At 55.0% G+C, this 14,028-nt stretch overlaps 1 protein-coding gene across 3 annotated transcripts in view; it reads right to left on the bottom strand.

The window, feature by feature from the left end:
* The window catches only part of EPB41L1 (erythrocyte membrane protein band 4.1 like 1), a 142,641-nt gene that overhangs the window by 114,950 nt on the left and 13,663 nt on the right, over positions 1-14,028 (bottom strand). Inside the window, exon 1 of one of the 3 annotated variants that reach the window (XM_082644340.1) lies at positions 13,408-13,471. The exons of 1 other annotated variant lie outside the window; for it this stretch is intronic. The gene's annotated coding sequence lies outside the window, so the exon portion shown is untranslated. Of the gene's footprint in view, positions 1-12,823; positions 12,957-13,407; positions 13,472-14,028 lie in introns of those variants that run through there. One more of the 3 variants, XM_082644338.1, reaches the window with a different exon arrangement.

Genomic DNA, 14,028 nt, shown 5'->3' on the forward strand with positions numbered 1-14,028 from the left:
CAAAGGGACAGAGTACCCATTGCTCAGATGGCACTACGGCTCCGAGAGATGGGCCACCACTCCAAGGTCTCCCAGGTTTGACCCACAGCCTGTCTGACTTCGAAGCCTAAGCTCTGTCCCTAAAGCTTGGCAGGGGCCCGGTCTGGGGCTCAGGCTTCTAGCCTTTGCCACTAAATTCCCTCCTGTCCCAGTCTAAATGGCAAAGAATGGCCCCTAACAGGATACCCAGTGAAGAGGGGAAAAGGGAAGGAAGTGGCATGGGCTGCACTGGGTGACTGTCCTGCACACGGGGCTTAGGCCACTGGGGTACGATTCCCAACCCTCCCCACCCCTACCCAGCAGGAGGCAAAGCCAGCAAGGTCCACTGGCTGCCTGCCCTCTGGGTTGGGTCTCTGAGGCTCGGCGCCATGCCCTCCCCCACATCTCACCCAAGAACACTCACCCAGAGGCCCTTGGACTAGGGCCAGAACCTGTACTCACCTCCCAGGGTCACCTCAGCTGGAGTCAAGGGAAAGGATCCAAGAGGCAGTCCACCCCTCACCCCCCGGGGACGAGGGGAGGAGCAGGCCCTGGCGGCAGATTCCAGAGCAGGGAAAGGGTGGCAGGTATAGGCCAGAAAAACCTGGGCAGTTCCACCCCTCTCCTGGGGGGCACAGCTAGCACTCAGCCCCCTCACTCCAGCCTAACCGCGTGAAACTCTCGCCAGTTATTAGGTTTAACTATTAACTCTGATTGGTTTCCATTTCAGCAGGAGGCAGTTCCAGCAAAAAGTCCCATCTGGGGTAGGTGGACTTGGAAGGGGATAGAGGGGAAGGGCTTGGTGTGAAGGGAGAAAGGGGTGTTTAGTGAAGCAACCCACCTCCTCCTTCTGGTCCCAACCTACCAGTGTGGGGCAGCTAAGGGGTGACAGCATAAGTTCTATAAGGTCACAGACAGCGCCTGGCACATAGTAGGTGCTCAATAAATATTTCTAATTAACAAATAAGGGGGTGGAGTGATGGAGGAGAAATGAAGCATGGCAAAAGTTCACTTGTCCTGGGTCCTTGCTGAGACCAAGCTGGGCTGAGAACCAAGAGGGCAGCCACCCAGGACATGCCGGGAAATGGCTTTGAAGTCCCCCAGCCCTGGCGCTGCTCTTCCTAACTGTGACCTTTGCAGCCCTCATTCTTCCCCATAAACAAGGGGTGACAGATAACACTACGGTATCACCTACAGGGCTGTACAAGGCCAGGCCCAAGAGGCTGGGATACTCTGTGCCGCTGTGATACAGTCATGTCTCTTGCTGCTTGGCAACAGCCTCCTCTTCTCAGGCCACCCCCTGAACTCCCCCACATCCCGATATTCCCCTGGATCACACCTATGTGGCCCTTTTTCCTTTCCGGGAAGGAAAGCCCGGGATGATGATGGCTCCAGCCCACTCACATCCCACTCACCTGGGATCACACACACACACCCTGGCAACCGACGGCTCCTAATTTGGCATTTGTTTGTCATTTACACCCCTCTCTGGGCCCCCTCCTCACCCTCTTCCCCCAACCCCTAACCCAGGCCTACAAACGACAAAAGCCCACACCAGGCTGGAGCGAAACTCACTGTGGCCCGTTCACTCTGCGTTCTTGGGCAGGGCCTCCCGCTTCTGGACCTCTGCTTCCCATCTGTGTAATGTGGAGGTGAGGGGGCATGGATTAAGGGATCGCTTCTCCCGGTATTTAGAGATTCTGACATTTCTGGGATCAGTTTGCGTTTTAACTTCAGACAGACCAGAGTTCAGATCCTGGCCAGGGAAACAGGCAGCCTTGATATTTACGAGAAAGACTCTGAGAACAGGCCTGCAGACGCCCGGAGCTGCAGCTCACCCCTGAGCATTCTCAGCTCAAGCCTGGGCAGAGGGACAAAGGCCCTGCGGGCTCACAACAAAAGCCCCAACTTTTTATTTCTGCCCCACCTTTCCAGTCTTCTCTCTGTCGTTCTCAGTAGCGGCATCATGAACTACCATTCCCCCAATTTCTTCTTGGTGAAACAAAGCTTGAAGCTCCCCCTCCATCTGGGGTGCTGACCCTAAGGCCCTTCTAAGTGGAGATTCTAGAGCTGCCTCGGTTTCCACTCTGCCCTTTCCTGCATCCTGCCCCATCGCTCCAAGAATGTGCCCCACCCTCCCATGCCCCGCCTGGCGCTCGCCTCCTTTATCTCCAGGGGGAATACCTGTGTCCCTGCTCCCCACGGCTCCCTCCCGCTTCTTGTCCATCCAGCGCAAACCTCCAGCACGGGGTCTACACTGGTCACTCACTCCTCAAGTCACTCAGCCATGTCTCTCCCAGACACTGCTCCCCGGAGGAGAGGCTTACCAGCCCTATGTGACCTTAAGACCCTGCAGACCAAGGAACTCCTGCAATTATTTTTCTCTGTCCCTCACCCTTGCCCCCCAGCACCATGAGAACACAGTAGGTGCCTGCTAAAACAACGATGATAATAACCATTACCTGAAAAATAATGAATTATAATTGCTTATTGACCATTTATTCTTTACAATGCTCAGATCTCAGCATTTTACACGTATCATTTCAGTTCATCCTCTCAAGCCCCCCGTAGACTTGTCATTCCTACCCCTTTGTCTTCAACTGAGGAAACTGAGGCTCAGAGAGGTGAAATGATTTGCCCAAGGTCACACAGCCAGGAGATGGCAGTCATAAGACTGGAATTTAAGTTCTTATCCACCGCCCTACTTGGCCTCCCTCCAATCCACACATAAAGGAGGGGATATGTGAGAAGCTGTGACCTGCCAGTGATGGGGCTATGGGGGCCCCATAGAAGCCAGCCCAGCCCAGGGCCAGAGGCAGATTCCGTAAATAAAACTTCAAAACCTTCTATTGCGTACCTACTCTGTGCAAAGCCCTATGCTAGGTGCTGGGAGCACAGCATGAGACATCTGGAACTCACAATCTAGCAAGAGAGACAAGCCACGTCCCAGGATAAAGCCAAGAGCAAGCAGAACTTGTCCCCAGAGGAGACCAGATAAGGTGCTAAGGGAATGCAGAGGACGGAAAGACAAATCTCCCTGTGGGGTTGGGGACGGGAGGGCGCACAAGGCTTTGGGGGACAGAGGTGGCATCTGAGCTGAGCCTTGACAAGGCAGGCAGGATTTCAGCAGTGACTGGGGAAGGATGGGGTGTGGCATTCCTGGCAGAGATGAACCCAGGAAGTTGGAGCAAAGACACAGGTAAGCACTGGGCATGTCCCAGGAGCCACAGCAAATGCATTCTCCAAGCCCCTCCCCTTGGCACTGGTCCCAGGTGTCCGGCCCTGAAGAGGGGCCACCATGAGCGTCCCCAGACTCCCAGGCAGCTGATTCATTCTGGTAAGCGGGCATGGAAAGGGAGAGAGGGCTGAGTGCCTGGGCACATAGTCTGCCAGAAGGGGCTCAAGGGGCTAGAATCCAGGCTCTGTACAGACTCTCTCAAGATGGGAGATGCTGAAGGGAGGAAGTGGCCCCACCAGAAGTGGGTGACGCTGGGGAGGAAACAAGGAAAGGGGAAAAGACTGTGAATTGGGCAGCAGGAGACCTGGCTTCCAGAACTACAGATCAAAGCTGCATGGGACCTTGGGCTTATCCTGTCCAACCCTCATTTTTACAGCTGGGAAAACTGAGGCCCAGATAGGGAAGAGACCGGTTCGCAGTCCCTTGGCAGCAGAACCAGCCATGTGCTGAGCGGTAGGAGAAATCTGCCTTCAATGCTTCACTCTGCCGTGACCTCCCAGCCACCTTTCTCCAGTCATTAGGCTCCCACTCCACAAAACAGCCCTGAAGTCGACAGTTCTGAACTTTTATGGGTCGTGACTCAGAGACTCACATGGTGCCTGTGGACCCTTTCCGGAGGACAGGGAACACTCTGAGAATTGTGCATGCCGTTTCGGAAGTTCACAAACATCTGAGACCAGCATTCCCGAGGGCAGTCTGAGAACCCTCTGTGTCCCAGTCACCTCGACTGGAACCTATTAAAACAGGCTGATTCCGGGGCCCCCACCACGGGGTGCTCAGCCGCTCTCCTTTTAGCTGGTTCACAGATTGAACATAGAGAGGGCTCCGTGGCTGGAAGTTTTTTGGGGTTTTTTGCTTTTTTTGTTTTTTTGTGGTACGCGGGACTCTCACTGCTGTGGCCTCTCCCGTTGCGGAGCACAGGCTCCGGACGCACAGGCTCAGCGGCCATGGCTCACGGGCCCAGCCGCTCCGCGGCATATGGGATCTTCCCGGACCAGGGCACGAACCCGTGTCCCCTGCATCGGCAGGCGGACTCTCAACCACTGCGCCACCAGGGAAGCCCCCAGGCTAGAAGTTTTAAAGCCACTGCTCATTAACCAAGGTCCCTTCTGGTTGAGCCACCCGCTCAAGCTGGCCCTGGTCATGGTCATGGACATGGTGGGGGTGAGTGGAGGCCCAACAAGCTGACTGCAGCTGGCTAGATTCTGAATTGACATTCTGAAATCAGCAGCCCTGCCTGGGAGGGAGTCCGGACTCCTGGGCTGCACTTGGGGTGGGAGGAGGGTTCCTATCATCCCCAGCCTAAAGGCTCTTTTCCTCTCTCCAGACTCTCACTCCGGCCCTCAGCCAGGTCCGGCTCCCTTCCTTTTCCTTTCTAACACAACTCTGCTCCTGAATCTCCGTTTCCTGGCTGCAGCCTCTGCCTCCCTCCCCTCCATCACTGAGCCTGACAGAGGACCTCCAAGCCCCCAAGCACCCTTCTGAGGAGATAAAACTATCATGCTTTGCAGATGATAAGCTCATTTAATTGGGAGACTCAAGATAATCAATGAAGAACTAAGGTGGCCAGTGACAAAACAACATCTAAAGAAAAAGCCAAGTGCCTTCAGTCCTGCCCTGGTACCTGCTCTTGATGCAGCATCTCTCCAACAGGTGGGCAGCTGCCTAGAACCAGAGGGGCTCAGAGCCTTGTCCTTCCTGGTAGGAAGGCCAGTCCCTGATGGGGTGACAGCATAGGTTTAGGAAGCAGGAGACTCCACTCTTTTTTTTTTTTTTTTTTTTTAAGATGTTGGGGGTAGGAGTTTATTAATTAACTTATTTATTTTTGCTGTGTTGGGTCTTTGTTTCTGTGCAAGGGCTTTCTCTAGTTGTGGCAAGCGGGGGCCACTCTTCATCGCGGTGCGCGGGCCTCTCACTATCGCGGCCTCTCCCGTTGCGGAGCACAGGCTCCAGACGCGCAGGCTCAGCAGTTGTGGCTCACCGGCCTAGTTGCTCCGTGGCATGTGGGATCTTCCCGGACCGGGGCACGAACCCGCGTCCCCTGCATCGGCAGGCAGACTCTCAACCACTGCGCCACCAGGGAAGCCCGACTCCACTCTTTGAGCCAAGAATATGTTCTCCAAATTTGAGCAAGTGTGCATCCCTCTGTGGACCCCTAAACGTTCTCACAGGCTCCATCCGGGGCAGTATAGGAAAGAATCCAGACCACCTGTGGGTTTTGGCTAGATCTGGCTTTAAATCCTAGCTGTGCCACTTGCTGGCTGAGGACTGGGTAGGCCTTGGGCAAGTTATTCAGCCTCCTTTAATAAAATGGGGACCGTAATCTCTGCCTCACTGGGTAGTTGCAAGGATTAAAAGACGTAAGGTGCATAAAGCACTGAGCACAGGGCCTGGCACATGGTGAGCCAATAAACGTAAGCACTTGTTTATCAGTCACAAGAGCGAGCCTCTGACGAGGAAGACTTTAGGCTTTCTAATTCTTAGGTGGCCTCAAGCAACCCCCAAACCACCCACGTGAACTGGGTCTGGAGGTTTTCTCTTTAGACCTTTAACCTGGAGAGATGATGGAGAGAGAGAGGAGGGGAAGGCAGGGGAAGGGAGGGAAAGAAGACTGAGAAGAGGAGGGAGGAAGGGAAAGGAAAATCAAGGTTGAGGAGTGGCCTGGCTTCCCCAGCCTGGGGGAAAGGAAGATGACTTCAGGGAAACTGCCAAGACAGGATAAACCTTCTCTCCTTTCCAGAGCCTCCCCCAGGTCCGCCAAGGCAAGGCTTAAAGGGACACAGTCTGCTGAGAAGCACCACCATGGCTGTCAGTAGGGACATTGAAGCCTTGGGTTACCTCCAGGCTCTGGCTCCCACACGGCTGCTGCCTGCCCATGGCGGCCTCCTCCCCTGGAGCAGGCAGAGATGGCCAGAGCCAGGCTGAGAACAAAACCACTTGCCCATTCAGCCGGCAGAGGCACTACTCGCTCACTTAGGACTCAGGGACCCCCTTGTGGATTCTGATCCTGACTCAGCAGGACTCTCCCCACTGGGTCCCCACCTCCAGGTCCCATGCGGAGCCCTCTCCAGGCCTCTACCTGCCCCAAGGTCCTGCTTCAGAGGCTGAAGTTGCAACTAGGGAAAAAGCACCATTCAGACTTTAAACAGGAACCACAAACGAGGTGTTCCAATTGCCATTGACCAGCTGTGTGACCTGCGGGGTGTCACTTCCCTCAGAGCATGTTTCCTTCCTCTGGCTAATGAGGGCAACGGAGGACGAGGAGTTTCTCTAAGGTTCTCCGAACTCCGACAGCAGCTATCCTGCTGGTAGGATACCTTGGAGCACAAAGGGGCAAAGAGAACTTGCCTCAGAAGAGGAGTGTGCCGAGCTGGGCTCTGCTGAGAGTGCCATGGATGTGGCAATGGCCAAGCGTTATTATGAAGATGACGATTATAATTTAAAAACACAGCCACAAACTCTAAAGCAGTTTACAAAGAGCTTTCTCATTATCCCCTGAGATTCACAATCTGGAGAGTTAAGTAGAGCTGGACGATGATTATTCATATTTGGCAGATAAGGAAAGTGAAGCAAGATTTAAGAGGCTTGTGACTTCCCTGGTGGCGCAGTGGTTAAGAATCTGCCTGCTAATGCAGGGGACACGGGTTCAAGCCCTGGTCTGGGAAGATCCCACATGCTGCAGAGCAACTAAGCCCATGCGCCACAACTACGGAGCCTGTGCTCTAGAGCCTGCGAGCCACAGCTACTGAGCCCATATGCTGCAACTACAGAAGCCCACGCGCCTAGAGCCCGTGCTCCACAACAAGAGAAGCCACCGCAATGAGAAGCCTGCGCACCGCAACAAAGAGTAGCTCCCGCTCGCCACAACTAGAGAAGGCCTGTGCATAGCAATGAAGACCCAACACAGCCAAAAATAAACTAATTAATTTTAAAAAAATTTTAAGTGGCTTGTCCAGGCTACTAAGTGTAGAGAAGGGGGAGCCAAAGCAGAAGCAGTAATTACGGGGTGCCTGCTGTGCGTCACCTCACTAGGCTCACTCGTATCTGTTATCTTGACCGAGTCTCACCACCACAACCCGGCACTGCAGGTGTTACTGTCCCCGTTTCAGAGAAGAGGACACTGAGGCTGAGAAAAAGCCTCATGGCTGCTCCATTGCAAAGCCTGGACTGGGACCTGGGCTTGTGGGACTCCAAGACCTGCACTCTTTTCCATCTTCCTGTATGTACTGAGTTGAATAGTGTCCCCCCAAATTCATGTCTACACAGACGCTCAGAATGTGACCTTATTTGGAAATAGAGTCTTTGCGGAAGCAATTAGTTAAAATAAAATGAGGTCATGCTGGATACGGGTGGGTCCTAAACCCAAGATGGCTGGTGTCCTTAGAAGAAGAGGAGATGACACAGAGACACACCAGAGAAAGGGGAGAAAGCCATGTGACAACAGAGGCAGATGCAGCTGCAAGCCAAGGAGCTCCAAGGATTACTGGCCGCCACCAGAAGCTAGGAGAGGGGTACAGAACAGATGCCCCTGCCACCCCACCTCAGAGCTTTCAGAGGGAACCAACACTGTCGACACCCTGCTTTCTGACTTCTAGCTCCACACTGCGTGAGAATAAATTTCTGCTTTTTTAAGACACCCAGATTGTGGTATTTCAATAAGCAGCCCTAGGAAATTAATACACAGTGAGTCCATTGAGCAGCAGACCTGAGACTCTTAAATTCCATTTTTCAGATTCCCACTCATTAGGCAGCCTTGGAGGTTAATGGAGGCCTGGGGCCCATGGAGGAGTCCTTCTCAGCTCTCCTTCACTCCCCTGGTTCAGGCTGGCCTGAAGTCCATCAACTGGGCTTCTTCCATGTCCCAGGTGTCTAGCCATCGCACTGGGCCCTTCCATCATGCACATAAGCACCCTTTGAGCCCCGACTCCAGATGGACCATCCTCCCCCTCCACCCACGCCAGCCTCTACCACCACCTGGAGAGCTGTGGTTTTGAAATGCAAATTCGATCCTTCCTGGCTAGCTTAATCTTTCCTAACTCTTCACAACCTGTAGGACTCAGGCTCTTCAGCCTGTGCCAGATCTGGCCTCAAATTCCTCTTTATCTCCAGCCACTCACCCCACCTGTCCCCACCACTCACCGCCTTCTGCTCCAACCACATGGAACTATTTGTATTTCCCCTAACAAGTCATGGTGCCTTTGCACATGCTGCTCCAACTACCTGGAAGATAAAATCCAGCCCAAACACTACCTTTTCCTCCACGAACAGCCATACCCCGCCACCTTGTACATTGTTCATCTTTGCAGGTCTGCCCCGCACACTCAGCCTGGGAACACTGTTGTATTCATTTCTGTCACTGTAGGACTAGGGCCCAGTATAAAGGCATTCAAGAATGTTGAACTGTGGAGTAGCCATAACAGTAGCAATTGCTACCATTTACCCAACATTTACTATGTGCTCAGCACTGTGCCGAGCAGTCCACGTATGTTACTTCATTTCATTCTCAAAACAACCCTTTGAAACGGATGCTATTACTGATCCTGTTTTACAGGTGAGAAAACGAAGAGATGAAGTCACTTGCCCAAGTCCATGCAACTAGTAGGTAGCGAAGACAGTGCTCCCTCCTCTAGCGCCAGTGCTAGTAACCAATGTTAGGTACACCATACATCCTAATACCCTCATTTTACAGAAGAGGAAACAAGCAAGAAAGGAAGAGTGACTTGCCCACAGTCAGGTAACAAGACGTGGACCTAGGTCTTTAGATTCCTTATTCAGTGTTCTTCCTCTTCTCATTCTTGCAGGATCTTAATCCAGGAGGACACAGAAAACAAGGTAGGCTGTATCTCCTAAAGAGCTTTTTCCCGTCTCCCCTAGAGCAGAACCCAGCATAGGCCTGGCCACACAATAGGGGCTCAAATCTATAGCCAGGCGACTTAGCAGTAAAAAAGACAGATAAATCTACTTCAACAAAGTCTGAAGCCTGGGGACTTCCCTCGTGGTCCAGTGGTTAAAAATCCACCTTCCAATTCAGGAGACGCAGGTTTGATCCCTGGTTGGGGAACTAAGATCCCACATGCCGCGGGGCAGCTAAGCCCGCGCACCACAACTACTGAGCATGCGCCACAACTAGAGAGCCTGTGTGCTGCAACTACAGAGCCCATGCACTCTGGAGCCCACACGCCACACTAGAGAGAAGCCCGCGTGCTGCAACTAAGATCTGACGCAGCCAATAAAGAAAAGTCTGAAGACTGCTTAGATATTACAATGTTAGGGCTTGAGAGGACAAAGGGTATCATTTAATACCATGTCCCATATTATAAAGTCGTCCATTCAAAAAATTTATTGAACACCAGTCATAAGCCAGACACGGTGTGGGGGCACTAGGAAGACTGATAGGCAAGTTTGTGCCCAGATGGCATTTGCAATCCAGTGAGGAGAGACAAACAACTAACAAGCTCACATATAATTACGAACTCTCGTAAGTGCTATGAAATACAGGGAGCTATAAGAAGGTATAACAGGAAAGACTGAGTTATCTTAAAGGAGTTGTTGGTGAAGGCTCCCCTGAGAAAGTGATTTTTCAGCTGAAATCTGAAGAGTGGGAGTTAACCAACATAAGAAGCAGGGGGGGCTTCCCTGGTGGCACAGTAGTTGAGAGTCCGCCTGCTGATGCAGGGGACACGGGTTCGTGCCCTGGTCCGGGAGGATCCCACATGCCGCAGAGCAGCTGGGCCCATAAGCCATGGCCGCTGAGCCTGTGCGTCCGGAGCCTGTGCTCCGCAACGGAAGAGGCCACAACAGTGAGAGGCCTGCGTACCGCAAAAAAAAAAAGAAAAAAAAAAAAAAAAGAAGGCCAGAGTGACTGGTTTCTAGAGAGGTGGGCAGGCCTTGTAAATCAACGTAATAAATGGAGAAACGAAGCAGAGCAGGGAAACCCCTTGCTCAGAACCTAGCCCAGAGCAGATGCTGTCAACAAGTCATTGAATTATTTTGTGAAGGAGTGATTTGTCCGAGATCACAAGGAAGACCTGGGACTTGAAGTCAGAACCTCTACTTGCCAGGTTAGGGCTGTCAGCGACTTCAGGTATGTGTGTGGAAGGGGGCAGGAGATGCTTTCCAGGTGTTTCATCCTATAGGAGGTTCCAGCTCCCTGCCTGCACCTCTCTTGAGCTCTAATGTGCATCAGGATTTCCTGTGTTTGTTAAAACATAGACTGCTGGGCCTCACCCCCAGAGTTATTGATTCAGTAGATCTGGTGGGAGCCCCAAGAATTTGTATTTCTAACTAGATCCTAGGTAACCCTGCTGCTGCTGGTGGGGTGACCATACTTTGAGAACCACTGCTCTAGACTAGAATATACGAGGGCAAGGAGGAGTGGTGAGCGGGGCCCATGGCCAGGATCCTTGGGAACTAAAAGGGTAGATTCCTAAATCTGGGTAACAATGAGACAAACTCTAGCACTCTGAGAAAGGGAAGGGGACTCAAAGTCTCAGAATCCAGCCTACTAGCTGCTCAGCTAGGGAAACTGAGGCTTAGGGGGTTTAGACCCTTACATAAGAGAAGCTCAATAAAAATGTGTTGAGTGAACAGGTAAAAACATGAAAGGTTTGACCGAAGTCCAAAGGAGACCCTTGCACCAAATTCCAGGGCTCCTGAGCTGCAGACCAGAGCCTTTCCTGCCCTGGGAAAGGGATTCAGGAAAGGGGACAGCAAGCTCAGCTTTCCCCCAGCTTCTGCTGCCTTCAGTAGGGAAACATTTTTAAAATTGCAAAAATCTGCTGTTGGCCCCCAATCCTATCACCCATCCACCCTCCTTCCTTTCATACTCCCAGCTCCCTCCCTTTACACTCCAAATCCTGTGCATTTTATCCTGGCAAGCTGAGTAGCAGAGGAGGAGGTGAAGTTCTAGGGAAGAAGAACTGGAAGTGGAGGGTGAATTCTTACACTTGGATAGCCTTCGTCCAGAACACTTCCTTCCTCTTGTAAGAGTCTCGGTTTCTATCCTCATATCCAGTCTAATCCCAGTCTACCTACATTTCAGTACCAGCATCTGAAACCCACAAAGCCGGGGGCTAAATTTCCAAACCGCCTTTTCACCCAGTTTTTCTGAAATAGGGTGGCCCTGGACAGAATTTTTCTATCCTATTCCAGTTGGCAGCAAAATGCCACTTATCTTGCAAACCCACATGCACAGACTCACTAACATACAAACAGCTATGTGTACGTAAAAACAAATATACTAAAACTCATTAAGAAACACATACACATAGACTTCAAGAGATGCATTATTCACTGTTCACGGATAAGATACATCTGCACCCCCAAATGCACAAGAAACACACACATGCACACATCTCCAAAGGCAGGCGCTGCACCGATACATGGAGAACGGAGTAAGACACACCCAGAGACCTCTCTCAAAGTAGACATCTGAGGGGGCGTTCCTTGGAGCGGGGTGGGGGGGGGAGACGACACTGGCCCTTTAAGAGAGTGGTTCTCCCTCCTCCCTTCAGGGCACCTAAGGTGCGGCTCTACCCCAGGGAGCTGGGAGGGGTGAGGATGGGAGTGCGGCTGAGCTGGCCAGGCCCGGTCTGGCTCTGGCCGACTGTCCCCGCACCACGACAGGAAATGGATCCCTGAACCGACTGGGTCACCAGCCTGGGGACCGCTGTCTCCACCATCACCAACACACACACTCCCGGGCTCCAGGCAGGACACGCCCTCCGCTCCAGCGGGCCCCTCTGTCAGTCCGGCTCCCTCCGGCCCCCGGGGTGTGGCCGCCCACCTGCCGGCAAGGAGTCTAGGCCCGGCGGGGACGCTCCCGCCGCCGCCGCTGCCCTCTGCCCCGGCCAGGTGCCCGGCTCCCGGCGACGGCAGCGCTTCGGCCGCCGCCCCCACCCTTTCCTCCCGGCTGTGCGGAGACAAAGCCGCGCACACGCACTCTGGGGCTACGCGGGGCTACGCGGGTGCACACCCGCCCTCACACGCGCACACAAGGGGACTCACAGTGGCGCGCGCGCACACACACACACACTCCCGCCACAGGTTCCAGCCACAAGCGAAGCCACTGGCACACACACTCATCCAAATGCACACACACTCGGCTACACATTCAGACACACCCTCTCATAAACACATTCACGCATAGACACGCGCGCACACACACCGCCCAGTCCAGACGCGCGGAGACACACAGGGCACACACCCTCTCACACACACACAGATGCACACCCGGTGCACACACGCACGCGCGCACACACCGATCATCCACTTGCACAGACCCACGGGCACACGCGCGCTCACACCCAGCACACACCCGACGACGTGGACCCCGACACACATACGGCGCCAGCACTGAGACGCACAAACCGAGGCCCGGGGCTCCCGGCTCGAGCGCCCGCCCCCCGCCTCGGTGCTGTCCAGCCCCCCGGAGCCTGCCCGCCGGCCTGTCAGTGCTCGAGGACGGGAAACCGAGCCCGGAGCCCTCGGCGATCACCCTCCCCACACACACCAGCCCAGACGCGGCGGGGTCCCGGGGGCCCGGAGGAGGCGGCGGGGTCGGCTAACCTGGCGGCGGCGGCGCGGCTTCCGGGCGCTGTCTGTCCTCGGTCGGTGTGTCCCGCGGCCGCTCGGCGGGCTCCGAGGCGCACTTGAGCTGCGCACAAATGCCCCGCTCGCTGGCTTGCTCGCTTGCTCGCTAGCTCCCTCCCTCCCGCGGCGCAGCCCCCTCCCCGCCCGCCCCCCTCACCCGGTCTCCCCACTCCGCCCCGCCCCGGCCGGCTCCCCACGAGGAAGCGGCGGCGATCCCGGCCGCCGCGGCAGCCACGGGCAAGCGAGCGAGCGAGCAACCGGAGGAGCGCCGCCCGAGCAGCCCGAGCCGGGGCCGCGCGTAGGGAGGAGCCGCGCGGGCCCCTGGGGAGAGGAGGAGCGGAGGGGGCTGATCCCTGCGATCCCGCCTGGCGCTGGTGACCCGCCGCCCGCTTCCCAACGTGGGCCGGCGCCTACCTGTGCCGCCGCGGAGCTCGTAGGCTGGGGCGAGCGACGGGGCGACGAAAAGGAGACCCCACCCCGGGCCCCCTCGCCCTTCCCTTCCCAGCCCGGTGGGCTCGGGCCCCGCCCCCCGCCTCCTTCTGGTCCCCGCCAGTGCCAACCTCGGTTTTCCCTGGCCCAGACGCCTCGGCTCTCGGCCCGGTGCCCCGGGCTAACCCCACGGCCCGGCGCCCAGCTCGCCGGCCTCCTCCACCTCCAGCCCTGACCTGGCCGACGCCCACCCGGCTCTCCGCCGCCCTCCCATTGTTCCCGCGGCCCGAGCTCGAGGAAGACCGCGCCGCGCATTTCAGCCCCACCTCAGGTGGCGATACCTCTGGACCCTTGGGGAGGGGATCCCCAAGGGCTGGACCCTGGCTTTGGACGCCGACGCCCACCCTCCACAATCGCAGGCACGCCCAAAGTAAAGAGCTTTCCTAAATTAGAGTTAAAATCACCACTGCCCTTATAGGTGCTCCTTCCGGTCCTAGTAAAACTGAGGCTGATGGGGAGGAACCACCCCAAGGTCAGCAAGCCCGAGATAGCAGCGAGGAGAAGGTGGGGAACAGATTAGGTATCCACATTACATAGAAGAAGAAACAGGGAATTCCTGCCCAGGGCTCCTAGGACAGGGACAGGCCCTCCAGAACTGCAGGGAATAATGAGCCTGACCTCCTTTGTTAGATACTACATGAAACACAGAGACGTGGAAGAAGCACTTTCAGAGGTTTTACTGGATGAAAAGG

This window comes from Mesoplodon mirus, assembly GCF_964341445.2.
Source record: "Mesoplodon mirus genome assembly, chromosome: 15".
NCBI classification, from domain to species: domain Eukaryota; kingdom Metazoa; phylum Chordata; class Mammalia; order Artiodactyla; family Ziphiidae; genus Mesoplodon; species Mesoplodon mirus.